General features: G+C 47.2%; 1 protein-coding gene and 1 long non-coding RNA gene across 2 annotated transcripts in view; one reads left to right on the top strand and one right to left on the bottom strand.

Moving 5' to 3' along the window:
- The window catches only part of LOC122417862 (uncharacterized), a 64,402-nt gene that overhangs the window by 25,782 nt on the left and 19,597 nt on the right, over nt 1-19,023 (bottom strand). The window lies entirely within an intron of this gene.
- Nucleotides 15,416-19,023, top strand: part of LOC122417871 (uncharacterized) — a 25,866-nt gene continuing 22,258 nt past the window's right edge. Inside the window, exon 1 of the long non-coding RNA XR_006262387.1 lies at nt 15,416-15,779. This is a non-coding gene — a long non-coding RNA (uncharacterized lncRNA). The remainder of the gene's footprint in view (nt 15,780-19,023) is intronic.

Below are 19,023 nucleotides of genomic sequence, written 5' to 3'. Positions count from 1 at the left end.
GAATAACAAGCAGAGTCCCGGGGGAACGCGCACCAGGTGCTTCCACCAAGCCTCCTCGGCTTAGGTCCGCCAGATCCGCCGGTAAACACCTACGCGACGGGATTCTACGATTCGAGGAACGGACTCCGGGAGACGGGCTCCAGACGGGCTCCGCGAGGAGCCGGCAGTACTCGTCACGGAGCGACTTCGCGACGCTGATAACCGCCTCCCGGAAGCCCCGCCGGTGGCGCGTCTAGGCTTTTGTTTCCCGGACACATGTTCCCGGAGGAGTCCGCACGGAGGGCTCCCCGGCAGCAGATCCAATCTGGCGCTCCTCGGGGAGAACCCGGCCACGTGGAAAACCACGTCATTGTTATATGCGCGTTGAATTCCGCATCGGATCGCGCGGCATCCTCGCCGAGGCAGGGCGATTACTGCGGCGCCCCAGGAGCGCACATGTCCTCCAAGATGTATGAGGAAAGAGGTCATGCTCGAGCCGGTAAATAAGTTCGCTGGTGAATGGCACATCGACGGAGACGAGATTCTCTACGAAATCCAATAAGCTGCTCGAGAGCGGGTCTGCTGGAGTCGTAAAACCTCGGAGACAAACAAATTTCAGGCCGGTCTGTAGGTGCGCCATTTGTAAGCATGCTATATTAGAGGCTGAGCAGGTAGAAGGGATAAAACGCTCCGGAACGAGCTGAGCCGTCGTTCTGGGTGTGTACACGTGTTGCCATGTTGTCTGTTTTCACAGAGAAGTCTCGCGGCCGGTGGAGGGGGGGGGGGGGGGAGCAGGGGAGAGTGGAATCGAGACATAAAAATCGGAGAGCGTTTAATTAGGGGCGACGAAGTTCGAGGGAACAAGACGATGGCTCATCCGCGTCCGTTATCACGCCCGATCGTCCCAACTTTACTGATTAATATTTCAGAGCCAATTTACCGTGAGGATGCCCAGTTCATAATCAAACTCTCGTGATTTACCAATATATATTAATGACCTTGAACAGGGCTCTCGGTCATACCTGGGGACGCGCGCGACACCCCGAAAGCTCCGGCTCGTCACACTCGTCTCCGGGGCATCGGGCGACCTCGCTTCGTCATGCAGCCTCCGATGTTGTCCATCGGAAGTTATGGGGCACGAGACACCTGAGAGAAATGGCTGAGCTTAAAGTTTGCCGCGGAAGTGGTGCGCTGCAGAGAAGCCGAAGGGAAAAGCACTCGTGAAATTGACGATCAGTGCGGAGTAAAAGGATCCGAGGAAGGCGCGGGTCTGACCCGGAAGATAATAGACCGAGAAAGAGAGAGAGAGACCCGGGTCAGCCTCCGGTGATGCGAGGGACGGAGAAAGACTCTGGTGGAGCAGCATGCACTCTGCATAAAATCTCATTGTATACGAGATCACTTAGCAAGGTCGGTGGCTAACGAGAAGCCTCCCACTAACGCTTAACGCGCGTGTACCGCACCTTTGCCCTTAAAAGATGGTCTTGTTTCGCAATATTTAACAACAGCCACTCTCCGGGCACCGGCGATCGAGCAGGGATGCCGGATATTAAGGCGAGCGAGTCGGGTGTATTAGCTACAGGTCTGATTTTCCGATGGGGCGACGCGATGCCAGGGAATAAAAGTAGAAAGGGACAAAGGGATTTAGCGTGTCGCCCGACTCGTCGTCGGGGAGCCGGACGAATGGGACTAAGGGGAAATGGTCTCTGCGGCGCGGAATCAAGATGGACGTTGTAGGTGGCCTTGGAGTCTGACGGAAATTCATCGGAGGCAGGGACATCCAGGATTATGTGAGGTGGAGACAGCGGCCCGGTCGAAAGTCCTCGATCCTCGCTACGAGGATCCTGAAGGAGTTGATCGTGTGCCGGAGAAGCCGTTGGGGCTCCCGGGAGTGCCATTCGCCCTGGTGGGGACTTCTCTCGTCCGGCGTCTGCGGGGTATCAATTGGTGAATTTTTTCGTCCCTCAGCCGAAGCTTATTTTCCCTTTTTTCTCAGGCGACCACATCGTTGCGGGTGAAGGATGCAGGGAGGTTGTTCTGGCCGGGGATAGCTGTGAGGAGGCTCCTTCGGTCCGCGTTGCTATGAAATATTTAACGGAAGACGGAGCTCCGTCAATAACGCAGGAGCTGGGCAGAGCCCCTCTGTTCCTGAGACATCCGCGTGGTGACAATGCGTCTGCACACGTACATTCCGAAGGAATATAAAATCCATGGGAGTGCACAGAAAAACTGTGCACTTGAGCGTGCTACGAAAGACCGGAACTCGTCGGAGTCGCGTCTCTATCGAATCCTCGAAAAAGGACTAGTGTGCTCGGGGCTCTTATCGTCAATAAGAAGGCTTTGTGGCAAGAACACTCCGGAGCAGCCTCGAATCTGGGTTGCATTGTGTCGCAAAAGGGTTGCCACATTCGTATCCATTCTTCGGTGAAGGCGAAGGAGTCCCGAGCCACATATCGACGTGCCGCGCTGCTCGCTTGTCGTCCGGGAGTTCTTGGTTGATAAGATAATTGAGGAGACATCCCGGCTGGTCTGGGGAGGATGGATAGCGCCGGGCAACGTTGCACGTGAGATATTGAGCGATGCGATCCAACCGGGAAGAGGGAGAACCGATAGGAACGCGGCATCGGAAGTCCATAATGTACTAGTCCGCCAGAGGGCGCTGCCCGGGTTCGGCTCTCGTTGTAACGGCTCGCAGAGCCGTTGACAGAGCCAGGAGAGATGGGCGCAGAGGGAAGCCAACGCTGCTTCGGGCTCGGGGCGTGGTTGTAGCAGTAAATGTCATCGGCAGGCCACTAGACGTCAAAAGCCACGCCGCCGTCACGCACCCGTCACATTTGCATTACTACACTGTATCGCGTGTACCTTCCCTCGCTCGGTGTGTATCGCCCAGTACAGCGTATGGATAACTTCTCTATTGCCACTGAATCGCGCAACGCTGTTCGTGTAAGGGCATTTAGTACTGATACGCGAGGATCGTTGGATGGCTGCGAGTAAACGCGCATCAACATCTCCACGCCCGGGTAATATTGCAATGATATAATCGTCGCCAGAGGCTTTCGAGCTTTTGGCAGCGCTCTCCATCTCGCTCTCTCCCTTCCTCCTGCTTGCCTCCTCCTGCCTCTTGGCGAGTGCATCAACCCCGCACTTCTCGACGCCTGGTGGACTTAACATTGCTCGACAAATGCCCTGACCACTCGAAACCGCTTCAACGTGTCCTCTTCCCTGGCGAGCTTTTCTCTGTGCATCAGCCCTGCCGACCGCCCCGGAATACAATAAAGGACGTTACGACAGATGGAAATCTCTTGAGTTTATACTCGTCAATTAATTCCCGCCTCGTTTTATCCTTGTACCAAACTGACTTATTAATCTGGCGGAGCCTCCGACGCCCCGGCGAGGCAAGCTAATGGCAAGATATTTCCTTCCATTAGTCCCGTTCTCATAAACGTTTCGAGTTTTAATGCATGAATATCGATTATTTTATAATCCCATATGGAGGAGGGAACGAACTTTGATGCATCCAGGATGATGCCACGACGACGATTTTAACTCGAAAACGAACGCCGATGCCGATCGGACGAGTGTCCACGTCCGGGAGTGTAACGGAGCCAGGCACTGGGCGCTAATCGTCGCGACGATTAGCTCGATTATGCATCGACACAGATATACGCGGATCGGCGGGAAGGAGGAAAATGACTGTGGGACACCGAGGGGTTGCTTCGGATTGAAAGATGAATAAAAGCAAAGAGTGGGAGGCTGGGGGGTTGGGGCAGTTGGAACTCTGAAGAAGAGTCGCGGAAGAATAATTCGAGAGAGTCGATCCTGGCTGGTATGAAACTGCGGGGCTGGAAGAAAGCTGCTCCCGCATAAGGGGATGGGAGAGGCAAAGCATCGAGATGCCAAGTACCCGGGGCGCTGTTGGGTTGCATTGTTTCCACAGTGGCGGATGGCCGGGCGCGTGGCGCGTTTTCTAGTACCAGCAAACTATGGGAGAGTAAGAGGAAGACGGAGGATGTGTATATGAGGCGAGCGCGCCGCGACGGGCTCGGTATCGGGTGGACTAACAGCGCGATAGACGAATGGAAGCCGACTTTTTTAATATCCAGGGGATGATCTGTAGCAGAAAGCGTAGCTGCGTCAGCGCCTGTCATTGTTATGTGCATGCGCTTCTCTGCCCGCCGCGCGCGCGCTCTCTTCCCTTTTTTTTACTCTCTCCAATACAACGCTCTAGCTTTGGCTCCTCTACCCCGCTATTCGTCTCTCGGAATCGTCCACCTCTTCAGCACAATGACAATTTTTCTCGTTTTATTCTCCGGTAAGCACTCGCTTCGATTTTTTCTTCCTCCTCCTGCCTTTTCTTTCTCTCCCTCGCTCTCTCTCTCGCGTGCTCCATCTTTTTTACTGCTCCTCGCCCCTCCACCGCGGACGAACCGCAGCGCGGTGAGTGCTATGGAAAAATATACCGCCGCAGACACAGAGCTCTACAAGCAGTGGATTCGCCCTGACGTGCTTTCATGCACCGACCCCTGGTATTTACTAAATCGGGGAAAGGGCCCATTGTCAGTTATGGAAATTTTGAGAAATCCGGACTCCTCCCCGCACCGAGACAGTCTCTAAAACCATTTTAATTGATTTAGCGTCTTTGGCATCGACGAACCCGAAGCGCCGTAGAGCCGCGAGCAGCACGAAGGACTCGGCTCCAGGTAGCAGCCGCGTTCAGCCCGAGCCAACCTCCCTAATGGATTTCGCCCCGCGATCTTAATCCCACGCGCGTCATGAATTTCTCAACAATGCAGTGTCCCCTCGCACCCGGCGGCCACCCCCCGCGTATGACGATCTCGCAACCTCGAGAAAATGATGAATCAGAATCCCCGTAAGATTTCCACAGTAAAACAAAAATATATCGTCACGTTGGGATTTCCTAAAGATGCTATACCAGCCCGGGACGAGACCTCGGAGAGCCCCCCGAGAAGATCCAGCCAAAGGGACATAAGACAACGCAGAAAAACACAAGCAACACCACCCGCAGGGTGGAAGCCAAGTTTAGGGTCGCGTGCCAGCTGGCCAACTTGTGGAGTGTATTCGCTTTCGTATAAAAGGACACGTGTACGTGTATGAAAGGTAACACACGACACGTATGAGCTCCGCAGAGGATCAGCATCGGGAGATGCGAATCGAGAGTGAGAGAAACCACCCCGCCCCACCAACAACGTCCCCATATGCCCTTTCCAGCCAGACAAGCTCCTACGATATACTTCGCCAGGGCCAAGCCCCACTTTCCCCAAGGGATCCTCTAATAGTAGATTTATTTGACACCCCGAATACACGTATTCTGCCAGCCTACTTTTTATCCGCAGCCGCCTCCTTCTTCTTCTTCTTCTTCTTCTTCTTCTCAATGTTTATATCCATTTTCTATCCGCAATATACGACGAGCTCGATGCACCAACCAACCGCTCGATACCTCCGTACTCTCGGCCTTCTCCATTATCTTATTTTTCATCCAATCAGCTTGTTCCTATTCCGAGCTTCCGTTCATTTAAAACTGGCGCGTTTACATCGAATTAATTTTACGAGGACGAGGACTCTGCGGCGGTCCACTTTCTGTGCGGAAGATGAACACGAGGAAAAATCGAGGGCTCGTTCACGCATCGACAGAGGGATGCAGCTCCGTCAGTTTCATAGTTTATTACGCTTTAGCGAACTTTTAGGCAATTTTTAACATGTACGATTAAGGCACGACAGCGGAAAATAAAGATATGAGAAATAACAGGACAAGAATACAAATGAAAATTGAAGGGAAAAATATTGAGCGAACGAAATGAGGGCGAGTTGAAGCTAACTCGTATCTGCGTATCACTAGTTAGTGATTATATTGAGAATGGACTGGGGGAATATGGGGAAAGACTCAGGGGATCGTGGAAAAGAAAATGGGAAGCTTCGATTTATTTGAAGAAATGAAATTTTGAGTTTAACGAGTTATTGAGTTTTTGGTGTGAAAGAAAATTTGTTTCAAGAGTTTCTGCGTGTGCACGAGATGGAAGCTCATTAATTGAGGTTCTCATTGGGCGTAGGTTTTTCGTCAATGTCGAAATTGCAGTCGGATATTCGATTTGGATGCTGGGCCTTATAGGGAATAAAAGTGAATCCATACGTTTGGAGTGGTCGAGGAGACGGCGGCGGGGGGAGTGCAATTTTCGAAATAGCTTCCTCCGGGGAGGGGCTGGGGGCGAAGCATTCGGTGGTAAAAACAGGGGAGAGTTGAGGGAGGAGTGTGCCGTTGGGCGAGCTGAAGGAGCGCTTCTCGTTCCGGGGGCTTCGACTCGCCATTGAAATATTCATGAAGATGAGCACACTCGATTTCTCATGGAAGGCTCGATCGGCGTATCGAACGTGTTTACGTTCCGGTAGTGTAACGTTGTTTTTACGTTTTCCATTATTCAGCGGAGTCCAAAATTAGGAGTTTCCGAAATATGTTGAATCGGATAGTTGGCAAAACGGAAGATGCAAAATCGCCGATGCGGAGTCCAATTTCTTCAGGGCGAGGATGCAGGAAAAATGGATGAAAAAGAGGTCGGGAAAGCTCGACGGTTTGAGGAAGTGGGTTCTTTAGCTGTTCCCTTGCCTAGTGCATCCGGCATGACTGCTTTGAGTTTCAAAACGAAAAGAGAGAGAGAGGCAGAGAGGATCGAGCGAGGGGGGAGGATCGAGAGCAGAGAAATTTCTCTGCTCTCGCTCATTCTCTTGATGGCGTTTCGTTGAAAGGGAACACCGGGGTTTTGATTAGCTCTGTAGACAATACGTAGCACTTTCTCTCTCTCTCTTTTCTGTGCTGATAGGAGGTTGATTCTCGAGCATTTCTCCGGGTCCACCGGTTAACAAAACCCTTCTATATAGAGAGGAGAGCGAGAGCGAGAGAGAGAGAGGAAAGGGGAAGTTTCCACGAGAGCTGACTACAACTAGTCCAAGTACAGAGAGAGCCTACGTGAGGGTAAACGCAGTAAAAACAGTAGAGTGTTCGCTTGATTAGTACAAGCTAGAAGGAGGCTGCTGGGCGGAGCAGGTTGGAACAACTGGCCACGTTTTATCAGGGCTCAACTGTACAGTGTTGTGTAAAACAGTGACTGGTAGGGCCTCTCGACGCAGAGAGCAGCTCCACACGTGTGTACTCTATGTCAGGAAAATGCGCTCGCACACACACACACACACACACACGCAAATATACACATGGCAAAGACAAAGCTTCATCGGAGTTTGCCTCTCTTTTGGAATCTCTTCGTCTCTCGCGCCCAAGCCCTGCGCGAAAACGAGCTGCTCTCGTGCAGCCGTTCTTCCTCCTGTTTCTCTATGTACTCCCCGATGTTCGAGTACACGTTTGTACGAACGCATAGCCACTTTGTACTACGAAATAGAGAGAGAGAGAGAGAGAGAGTGGCCTCTGTTTTGTCTCAACGAAACAATGGGCCTACATTGCACCAAGACTGTATAGTGATAGGTCGATCTTAACGCGAGCTTCTAAAGGACATCTCGTCTCGATTGGTCCCGGTGGCGACCCTGACCCTTCCAACGGATCGAGTCCGAAGTCATTTTCTGGCGGCCTCGTTGTTCTCGACGGTTTCTCTAAACGTGGACAAACGAGAATCCTAAAAATAGCATTTCTCGTTGGCTACTCTCGTTATTTCCAATGGAAATGACCTCTGTAAGCGCAGTGAAACATCAACGTTCACCCGTCAATTGATACCGACTCCTCCGTCGCATTCGCGTCTCGCTACGACTATATACACCCGTGTGGAAAAGCCACCCTGCGTCGACCTCCCAGCTCGCTCCTCCGGAGCTCGCAATACTCCCGCAAATTCTTGCTAAAGGCAGCAAACTCCCCTGCAGATTGCTCCTGTGCACGGACCACTAAGCACCGATATATACCCACAAATAAAGCTCCGTCGTGTATGGAAAAAAAGGGTTTTCAGAAACAATGACGATCGTTGGGAGCAGCGATCGAAGATGATCTCCGATTTTTTCTCGAATTTAGTTCCTCCCTTAAGGTAGCTCATGCACGAAACGATTTTCTTAAGAAAGTCTTGAAATTTACACAGAGTTTAAATAGATAGTCGACGATAAGCTATAAATTTTGTATCTACTCATGCTCTAGTTTTTTGTAAATGAAAATAAAAAGGATAGAAATATTCTGATTAATAAAAGAATTACTAGATTATCAGACCTCTGAATTTATAGATTGAGCTAATAGACAAAGCAAACAGGGTTTACATAACCTAGATAACTTAGATAAAAACAATCAAATCCGTATTTACATAACCTCACTCTACGCGAAGCTGATGTTCCTCCCTAAAGTAGTTCATATACGAAACGATTTTCTTAAGAAAGTCTTGAAATTTATACAGAGTTTAAATGGGTAGACGACCGACGCGCATATCAAATTTTAAAGAATTCGTCTTATTGGTTATTTAAATGATAAATTTAAATAAATTTAAATAGATAAATAAATATAAATAAAAAGTTTAAATATGATGAAATTTACATAAAAAACTATAGTATTTTCGCCGGGGATGACTGAAATTTCGGGTTCAGTAAGTGATGGTACTCTGATGAATTAACGGCTGGTAATTTCATTCGCGAAAAGATAAGTTGGAAAAATGTATTTACAATTTCGAATTAATGACTCAGACATTAATTTAGAGTGATAATATCTTTAATTAGGAAGTAAAAATCGACCCAATTTAGACCCCCATAAAATACGATCGTTCGGGCACGATCTACCTTAAGATCCGAAGGACGTGTTGCTCCGCAGAGCATTTAATTTCCTCAAAACATGTGAATCGCCCGACACTAAAATTTTCCTGAGCATTCGCGACACCGTCACTAGCCAAAGTGTGCGAAATGACATAAAACCGTTAAAACACTTTGGTAACGTCAAACCCAGTGGACGTGTGTACAGGTACACATCGATGACGTGCGGAGGGAAAAACTGCGCGAGAGAGAGCCGCCCACCGGGCTATTGGTAACGAATTAAATGGACGTTAGGGGTGAGGGGAAAAAAAGAAGCGGCCGGAAGCTCAGCGTATTCGATTTATTCGGGAGCCTGTGTACGCCCGGCGGTTTTACACGTACGGTAACACATATCGAGGGAAACATTTGCAACGCAGGAAAAGCCACAAGGAGAGAGAGAGAGAAAGAGGAGAAAACGGAGGGAGCTTCGGGATGCGCCACGGATAACAGTGCAGAGCCCCCCGCCCCCGAGCCCACGGAATCTCTATCTTCGTGGAATTTTTTAATTAGTACACGTTGCATGAAAAAAATCCGATGCCCACCGCGATCCTGCGTCGACGTTGCTCTTCTAAATAAACGTACATGTATAGAGCCTCCGAAAGTACACTTGGGGCCGGAAAGTGGTAAGCGTTTCGTTTGGATTCGTGCCCCGGCATACGTTAAGTAGCTATATAGTTGTGGATGCTCGAATCGAGATCGCGACTCCTGCCCCAAACCCCGCTGACCAACCCGAATTCTCTCACCGCGCTTATGGCTAAAAGATTCCGGCGAATACCCTTTTTATTAAGTAGCCGAGTAACCCGTGAATTAGCTCTTCATTGTCATCGCTTTTTCGACATTCCGATTGTGATTGCGACCTTAGACTTTGCTCGAGTCTCGTGCCGGTGATACCTCAAGTCAAACGAAATGTAAGTGAGAAAGTTTTCAACAAACCGGGAGGCTGAGCGCAGAGATGAAAAAATTATTTTTCGTTGAGTCTACGATTTCAATAATGTCGAGCCTCATTTTATCGCTGGAAATAACCTCAGGCGTGAAGCCGTTGGGCGCAGAGCATGTGGCCGAGTCGTCGAGTACTCACGAATGAGAATTTTTTTATTGATTGATGTTTATTAGCTTTCCCAACTATTTGTAGTCCATTTATTTATCAACGTACGCAAATGGGTCCTTAAGGAAGTTGAGGCTGTACAGTCATTTTTTTACCCAAAAGTGATGACCTGTACCTTTCAAAAGTTAGGCCAGTTTACAGTTTGGCAATGTTGCAAACACTTTAAAGAAAAGTTGGGGAAAAAAGACGAAAAACTGGTGAAAGCTCAGTCGAAAACACGAACAGTGACGATCCTAGCCTCAAAAAACTGCAGGGAAAACAGATTATTATTAATATAATCTCAGCAAATCTCCTAATAAATCTGAAAAAAATTGACATTATTCGGCAAGCCTTGCTCATGTTGCCCAAAAAATTTCATATTTTTAGCATCATTTTTAACGGAGATATCACTGAATGTGTCTTGACTTCCATAAGATTACATGTTATTTGGCCCAAATTGTTATTGATTTTTCTCAGCAACGACGCTCCTAAACTGTCTGAAAATTTAACTGATTTTTTTTTTACACTTCACTTTATAAGATGCAATCGATTTAAAAGCGGTGACATCATTTTCATTCTAATGCCTCAACTTCCTTAAGAATGGCCATTGATTGATTGATTTATTAATTGATTGATTGATATTTATTAGCTTTCTCAGACATTTGTAGACATTATTTCACTGCGACGATGCAATAAATTCTTTGACCTACCTGCTGATGAGCCAATTGCTAGAAGAAGCTGAGGCGCAGTATATTTCCACTTGGAATTGAAGGTCCACGATCCTCCTGGCCGAAGTTGCTGAGCAATGTGGTTGTGCGAGCTTCCGGAATGATGTTGGGAAGAGTGGATGAATCTGGTGGGGCTAAAATAAATGGGTTTTGTCGCTGTAAGAGTGGCTCGATAAAAAAGCGTCTATCGCAGGTGAATCGAAGCTTTACTTGGTGGCGAAGAAACACGTTATTAATCGGGGAGGAGAGAAAGGGAAGCTTAAAATATCCTGCGCGCAATCGTTGAGGAAAATAGAAAAAGCACGTACACACGCGTCGTATAACGCACTCTTATGAGAGCCTCCCGATCGATCTCGGGGCAGCAGACACGAAGGGCGTCCCTTTTATATACATTAGATCGCGGGATATTGCACCGGTAAAAATATCTCGGAGTGTGCACAGGGCGAAGGAATGAGGCGAGAGACGAGGCGTTTGGTGGCGAATGTGGGGAAGATCCAACGACTTATTCTCCTGGGGATTTGTTCGATGGAAAAAACGAGAGCTGCTCCGGATCGTCCGATCGAAATGACGAAGTTGGATCAGCGAATGGATAATTAGCAGAGCGTCACATTCTCCGAGGAATTATGCGGCCCGGACACGGAGGAGGATCCGAAGAGAAAATTGAGAGATGCGGAATGGGACATCGGAGGCTGCTGAATGCGAGGGGAGGGATAAAATGTTGGAATAAATAAAATTTTCAACATCTAAAATCTCGAGTTTATAAACTTCGAATGTTAGAAACTTCAAGGTTCGAAGAACGTTCACATCGAAAAAATAAAATCGTCCGTAGAAGGACGACTAAAATATCGATTTTCTACTCTAAGACTAAATATTACTGAGGTTGAAACACTGAGAGAGCAAAAAGTCGAACGGTCGAAATGGCGAAACGTTAGAAAGTCGAGGGATCAAAATAAATAAATGCAGCGGAGCTCAAAATACACGCGTCTCACTCACTCGTTTACTCAGACCGGCGATCTCCAATTTCAAAAAATCGCTACTTTGACTTTTGCCTTTTCGGGCCATCGCTGTTCTGCATATCCAAGTTTTATAGGCTCGAAAAATTCACTTTCGATTTTCGCTACTCGCTGTATTCTGGTCTGTTTATAAAACAACTCGTCTCCATTTTCAATTCGAAAATATGAACTTTTGACATTCGTGTGGTCTGTTAAAATTGCATTCGAAATGAAAACCATCGAAATATAGATTTTCGAGTAAATACGAATTCAAAGAAGGACTATTCGATTACGCACATAATCTGCTAAATACTCGATCGGAAATAAGAATTTCCAATTTCTTATTTTTCCCCAATATGATATAATTTGGTTATTTGACATATTGAACCCTACCCACGAAGGGGTTCGATCCGGTCGAGCGTCGGAGCGAGAGAGACGGTGTCCGCGGGGTGTCTGGAAACTGGCTGATATCGGTCGACGCAGCGTGTCGCGCGGGAATCATTCAACGCTCGGCATCGAGAGAGCAAACCCGGGGAAGGGAGAGAGCGAGTATGATTTCTGCTTTCACGAGGGCGCACATGCGAATATGAGGCGAGCGACTATTTCAATCGGTTTCTTTGCAGCCTCTGCACCAAAGAGACTTCGCATTGCGAAGTGTGAAGAGGGATCGAGCGATTATATAACCTGGGGAGTTTAAGGTGGTAGTACATGGACAAAACAATTTTATTAACAAAGTTTTAAACATCATCAGAAGGCTGAAGAAGTTCGAAACACTGGACATAATTCCAGAACGATTCCAGAACAATGTACGAAATCGTGAATAACATTACAAAAATAAGACCTATGTATAAGATAAGACAACTATTTAAGGTGGTTCCTCCACGAGACAGTTAAATTAGGAAATTATTTAAATTTGGCATACGTATTGTTTAACATATGAACAACACCTCTATAAAATTTTAACAAGTTTCACCATCCCGAACCCGAGATATATGTAATTGAAGTTGACTCAATTAACACGTAACATATGGACCATGCATAAGCAAACGGCACATTATTAATTCTACCGCTAGTACTAAAATTAGGAAGTTTATAAAAAACGAGGAGGAGTTAGAGCAGGATATCACAGATATTGTGAAAAAAAATCAAGGTGATTGACCATCTAGTTTGGCAGATATAGCCTCGAGAAGTACGAAGGTTTAGGCTGCATACGATATATTTTGCAAACGAACAAGCGAATGTCGTCTGTATAGACAACCTTTTCTGTGTGTTGAAGCGTAACCTGGATAGTTCCGTCAAAAAATTTACTCACGATGTCGGATCAAAAATACTTTTAGAATAAATTTTACGAAAGCAAATGATATTTGTACTATATCTGCTGGCACCGAGTACGTATATAGGCTCTTTACAAAGTTATTGATTACGATCCGAACGAATTATGAAGCCTTTTAATATGCAGACAGTACATAACTTTTGGTTGGGGCTGTCGCAGAGGATCAACCTTAATGCTATATTGATAGGAGCTTATAGTTAAAGTTATAATAAAAAAAAGAAAGTCTTGAAATTTAGAGTTTAAATGGGCTGACACGCATATCAAATTTAGAAGATTTCGTCTTATTGGGTATTGAGACAAACATGTTTAAATATGAAGAAAAATGCACAGGGTTATAGGGACTGTGCTTAAAAAATCGTTCATCTTTCCATATAACGAATGAACGCTTCTTACGAAGTTTATGAAAAACGTACAGAAAAGGAAGGTCCGGAAAAGAGTTCGAGACGGTTGTCTTACTAGTAATAAAGATAAATTACGTTGAAGATTGAACGAAATTGGTAATGAGCACTCGTACAACCTCGCACATTTGCTTATTTCGGAATTTTGTTTCTTCTTCGCTTGGCCCATTCCTGTCACAGCCTTCTGTCTTTTAATTAACACTTTTATCTCGATCCATTTCCCTTAGCGCTCTCTAAAGTGATTTTTAACAGAAAAAACTGCAGTTTTTCGCCAGGGACGAATAAAATTTGGGGTTCAGTTTAAAGGCTTGTAATTTCATTCGCCAGAAATGAAGTTGGAAAAATGTATTTACAATTTCGAATGAATAACAATTACATGAATTCAGAGTGATGATATCTTTATTAGGTAGTAAAAATCGATTCAATTTAGACACCCATAAAGCGCGATCCTTCGGGGACGATCTGCCTTAAGAATCCCGAGCAAGTGGTATCCCGGCCGAAAGAGCGCCGTGCCGTGTCGCTCCCCGCTGCTTCCGATCCGAAAAAAAATTCATCGAGAACCTGGTTCAGGTCCGAGTCCCAAGGATCGATAAAACGATAACCTCCGACTCGAAATTCGTCGATCTAACGAATCCTCGAGCCCCTTAAACCCAATAATCCTAGAAATAAAAGCCTGGAAAAAAGAATTCAGGGAATTCTAATTCACACACTGCTCCGGCGCTCAGGGATTAATGCTGGCGGGTGAAAAAAATGCCTAGCCAAGAATTTTAATACAGCATCTCAGGGAGGTAGGGCGAGAAGCTGAAAAGACGATGTGCTTTTAACGGCTACGCCGGGGCCACCGGAGTCTCCGGACGCTAAGAGAGGGACAATGAGAGTGAAATGCTATTAGTGTTTTAATGCGGTATAAGATGTACTTTTGAGACGATAGTTGACACACGAAGCGTGTGTGCGCCCGTGTGTGTCTGTGTGCGCGCGCGAAGCAGCAGGAGCCTCTCAGCGAAGAGGTGAGTCGAGGGGTGTTTTACGTCGGTGTGTCAGTCCCGAAGGAGTGTGGAGGTAACGGTGAGGAGTCGGGGTCTCTGCCGGTGGTGGTGGACGCATGGTCCATGCTCCGAGCGCGATCAATGCCAGAGTACACGAGGAGAGAGGCAAGGCACAGCAGCTGGAGAAGGATGGCGAAAGATCGAGCGTGCGAGGGGGTTGCAAACGCGAGATGTACGAGTCGCTCTCCCGCTCCTCGAGTCCCCTACTCCCCTCGAGATCGCTCCTTCTCTCGCTCGCCCCCGAAGCCTCGGAGCCCCACTCTCTTGCACATTTCAATCGTCGCCATGGCTACAGCATCCCTTCCCATGCTCCGTGGCACCCCTTCGCTCCTATACTTGCGGATACCCACATTGACCTACACCTGGCCACCTGGCGGGATCGAGAAATCAAGCTAGGCCGCGGAGCGTCGAAACTAGCGGAGCTAGGAGAAACCCCCTTCTTTGCTAGCCTCCATCCCCCCCCCCCCCCCCCCCCCCCCCCGGCTGCAGCCCCCTTCGATACTTTTTTCCCTGGCGGAGCCTAGACGAAACTTGGAACCAATTTTTTTGCACCGGCTTTGAGGAGCCTACAAAAAAAGCCGAAATGTAGAGTAGAGAGGCTAATTTTTGGGCAGCTTGCCAAAAAGTAGTTGAAACGATTCCGGCCCAGGCTCGATTAATAAATTTGGATAGTTCCGTTCCTCACGCGAGTCCCCGTGACGGGGGACGACGAGTGCTGCCCGAATTAAGGGTTATTTGAAACGTCAGTAGTCCAGCAGGAGCCTTTCGAGGGCCGAGTATAAAGAAAAATAGAGCCGGCGAGGTTGGGAGAGGCTTTGAAAAGTTGGGAAAGCATATTGTTGCGGAGGCGAGCGTGCGGATTCGTACAATATCGTCGGAGCAATACGCGCGCCGTGGAAATTTAAGGGGCAGAGAAACGTCCGTGTCCCCACGCTCTCGCGATGGGGCGCGAGAGCCTCTCGGTGCTGGAAGGGATGCTAGCGCGAAGTGGGAAACAGTAGGGGCCAAAAACGGAGGGGTGGGGGTGCTATAAATGGAATACGCGAGGGGGGGAGAGCTCAGTTCGTCCGAGAGGAGCGTATCGTTGACTCCGCTGTGAGATTTACACAATAAGCGTGCTACATCTGCCAGTCTCTCTCTCTCTCTCTCTCTCCCTCTCGATTTTTCATCTCGCTCGCACTCGCCTCTCGACTCTCTCACGAGACACTAAACGCACTCGATCACTATTATTTCGGCGAGCTTGCCGCGACGATCTTTCGCCTCTGCGAGCACACCTCCGAAGCGAACTCCAACGAGGAGCCTCGCATTTCGAAAGTTTCTCGAAATACTGGCTTTAAGGCTCTGTGACGAGGAGCTACGCCCCGATAACGGCCCCGAGAGCACGAGGAGACCACGCACCGAGGGAACGGCAAGCCAGCGTCGATTTTCCGCTCCCCGAACGGTGAGTCCCCATCAAAATCCACTCGAATGCTTTTTCTATCAAGCTCTACACTCGTTTCGCGACTATTTCCTTACCGGCGAGCCCTGAAAGTACAGGCGAGTTCCTGAAAATCATGAAAAATCCCCTCTTTTGCTCAACTCCCCGCATCAATTGGCCCGCTGACGCGAGCAACGATGAGGTAACCGAGTCCGAGCACGCCGCGACCTTGTGAGCGACGTCGAGTTATCAGCGACATCTCTACTCGCTTCGCACGCTACGTCCCGCTGCCACTGCTGCTCCGCGTACTCCGGCTTCTCTCGGACACGACGAAATACCGTTTCCGGAGAGAAAAATACCGAGGACGTTCCTCCCGCTGAAAAATTGGCGTGGAAAGCTGCCTCGCTCGCTCGGTATATTCGCCTCTCGAAGGGACGGCGCTCGGGGCGCTAAAATTTCCGCGTCCGAGCGGCCATTAACCTCTCGCGGTGTCGTCACACTCTCCTCCTCGCGCCCCCAGCTCTCGCTCCCGCTCTCCCTCAGAGTTTCGGTGCAGCCAAGTGATTCGGCCGGCTTCCACGTACATTCCCGAGAACCCCCTTCGAGGCCTCCAACCCCGATCGATAGGTACATACGCAGCCAGCCCTCGTTATAACACACGCTCGCATTTGCACGCTGCTAGACAAGCCTGAGAACAAAAAAATAAGAGAAATTTTAAGGAGGAGCAGCGTGCCTCGAGTGAGCTACGATTTTTGGGCTGCCGAGCGCGCTCCGAGGATTCTGAGGTCTCGAAAGCCCCTCCTCCCGGCCGAGGAACTAACTCCGAGCTCCCCGAGGCTCCACGAGCCTCGTCGAACTTTGAAAAAACGCTTCTCGAGAGCTTTTCGTACCCCGGAAGCGGACCTTCGGGGATCGCGGTCTCCCGCTGCTGGACGCGCCACTGTCGCCTCCCGCTGCATCCGAGCGAGCATCTCGCTCTCTCCCGGCTCGCAGACACGACATGTATAGACCTCGAGAAGGAGGCTGCAAGGGTTGCACGAACCTCCGGCTCCCTGCCGCCGAACCAACTTCCACCGGCAAGGACCGAGGGCAGGCAAAATCCACTCGCGGTTGCAACCTACACCGTTGCAATGATCTCTCTCTCTCTCTCTCTCTCTCTCTCTGCATTCACAATGCTAGGAATTTCTGACAATGGCGTCGCTAGTTACGAGCGAGATGATATAGCGCTAAAAGCGCAGGAATCCGCTCGCAGTGATTTCAAACATTCCCTGCTCGTTCGTCGCTCTCTCTGGCTCCTGCTGCCTTCGTGTTTTCAAAGCTTTAAGGGCTTGGGTACACTCGCGGTGCTGGCCGGAAATATCGAAAATTCTTTTTATTAGATTTTCTTCGAGCGGAATCTCTGGAGAGTATTTTCGAGAAATTTTGGAAAGATCGCGGAACATTCGATTCGCGCTTCGAGGCTTTTCCGACCGACGGCCCTGCGTGCGCGCGGTCTCCTCTAATACTTCAATCTTTAAGGAGGGACATCAGCTTCGCGTAAAGTGAGGTTATGTTAATATGAATTTGAAGCAACCATGCGATTACGAAGTACGTCATTTTTGGGTGAAATTTGTGTGAAATATTTAAACATTCCAGAACTATAAAAACGACCTCCAATTTTGGACACATGTTCTTTAGAGCTCAAACTGCGGAATAGTAATTTTTTTCTAACTTATCGAAAGATGGGGCCTGTGGAGATATTTCCTATGCGCAGATGTTAAATATTCAAAGTTTGGAAATTATTAGCTAAAAAATGGCTGAAAGAAATGGATTAAAAATTGAAGAGGCTGTAGAAAATATTTCCGGAAATGTATTCTAAAAATTTTATTAGGCTATCACCATTTTTCTCAAGCTGATGTTCCTCCTTAAGGAAGTTGAGGCCGTACACTCATTTTTTTACCCAAAAGTTATGACCTTTCAAAATTTAGACGAGTTTACAGATTCGCAATGTTGCATACACTTTAAGGAGGGTGGATCGCGACGATACAATGTTATTGCCATGCTAAATCATGTTAAAAATATTAAGAATTTCATAATATTTGGTAAATTTATTCTTTCAAAATATATATGAGAATATAAATTTCTTTAGATTTTTCTACCACAGCTCTCGAGTAATTGAACAATAAAGTTCACGTGTATAAGAACAGAGTTTACACACACACATCTCGTGCACGAGAACTTGGATTTAACGCTCAATTATGCGATAACCATGTGGTAAAAAAATTTGAAAAAAAATGTTATTGTATACTCGATGCCAAAGAATATTATCACCAAATTTTATCAAATTCTGATTATTTTGACTTTGTGATCCACCCTCCTTAAGGAGAATTGATTTTTTGAAATCCAAAAAATTTATACGTTACTACTGATAACATGTTTTCACCAAACTATGAAGTAGGCTTCTTAAGGTAGTTCGTGCACGAAACGATTTTCTTAAGAAAGTCTTGAAATTTGCACAGACTTTAAATGGCTAGTCGACTCACACGCGTATCAAATTTTGAAGGCTTCGTCTCATTGGTTATTTAGATAAACGTGCTTAAATATGAAGAAAAATACACGGGGTTATGTGCTTAAGAAATCACAAATAATATACAAATAATGTGGTTAGAAAATTTGAAAAAAATTGTATTTGTATACTCGATGCCAAAGAATATCACCAAATTTGATGAAATTCTCATTATTTTTATTTCGTACCCTCCTTAAAGAAGAGTTGGGAAAAAAGACGAAAAACTGGTGAAAACACAGTCGAAAACACGGACGGTGACGATCCCAGACTCAAAAACTGCACGGGAAACAGATTATTATTAAAATATAATTTGAGCAAATTTCCTAATAAATCTGAAAAAAATTGACATTATTCAGCGAGCCTTGCACATGTTGCTCAAAAAACTTCATATTTTTAGCATTATTTTTAACAGAGATATCACTGAATGTGTCTTGACTTCGATAAGATTTCGTGTTATTTGGCCCAAATTGTTATTGATTTTTCTCAGCATCGACGCTCCTAAATTGTCTGAAAATTTAGTTGATTTTTTTTAGGCTTCACTGTGTAAGATGCCATTGGATAAAAAGCGATGACATCCTTTTCTTTCTAATGCCTCAATTTCCTTAACGCGATTATCTCGGAATCGTGTTTTTTGAAAAATCCCTTTGCGGTGGAGGCGATTACTCAAAAACTACCGATCCAATCATCCGTACGAAATTCGTACCAGTCATTTTTCATGACAAC

Source organism: Venturia canescens, chromosome 11 (genome assembly GCF_019457755.1).
Source record: "Venturia canescens isolate UGA chromosome 11, ASM1945775v1, whole genome shotgun sequence".
Classification (NCBI taxonomy): Eukaryota; Metazoa; Arthropoda; class Insecta; order Hymenoptera; family Ichneumonidae; genus Venturia; species Venturia canescens.
Note: the sequence above shows the minus strand (reverse complement) of the source record. Positions and strands in the feature narration are given on the sequence as shown.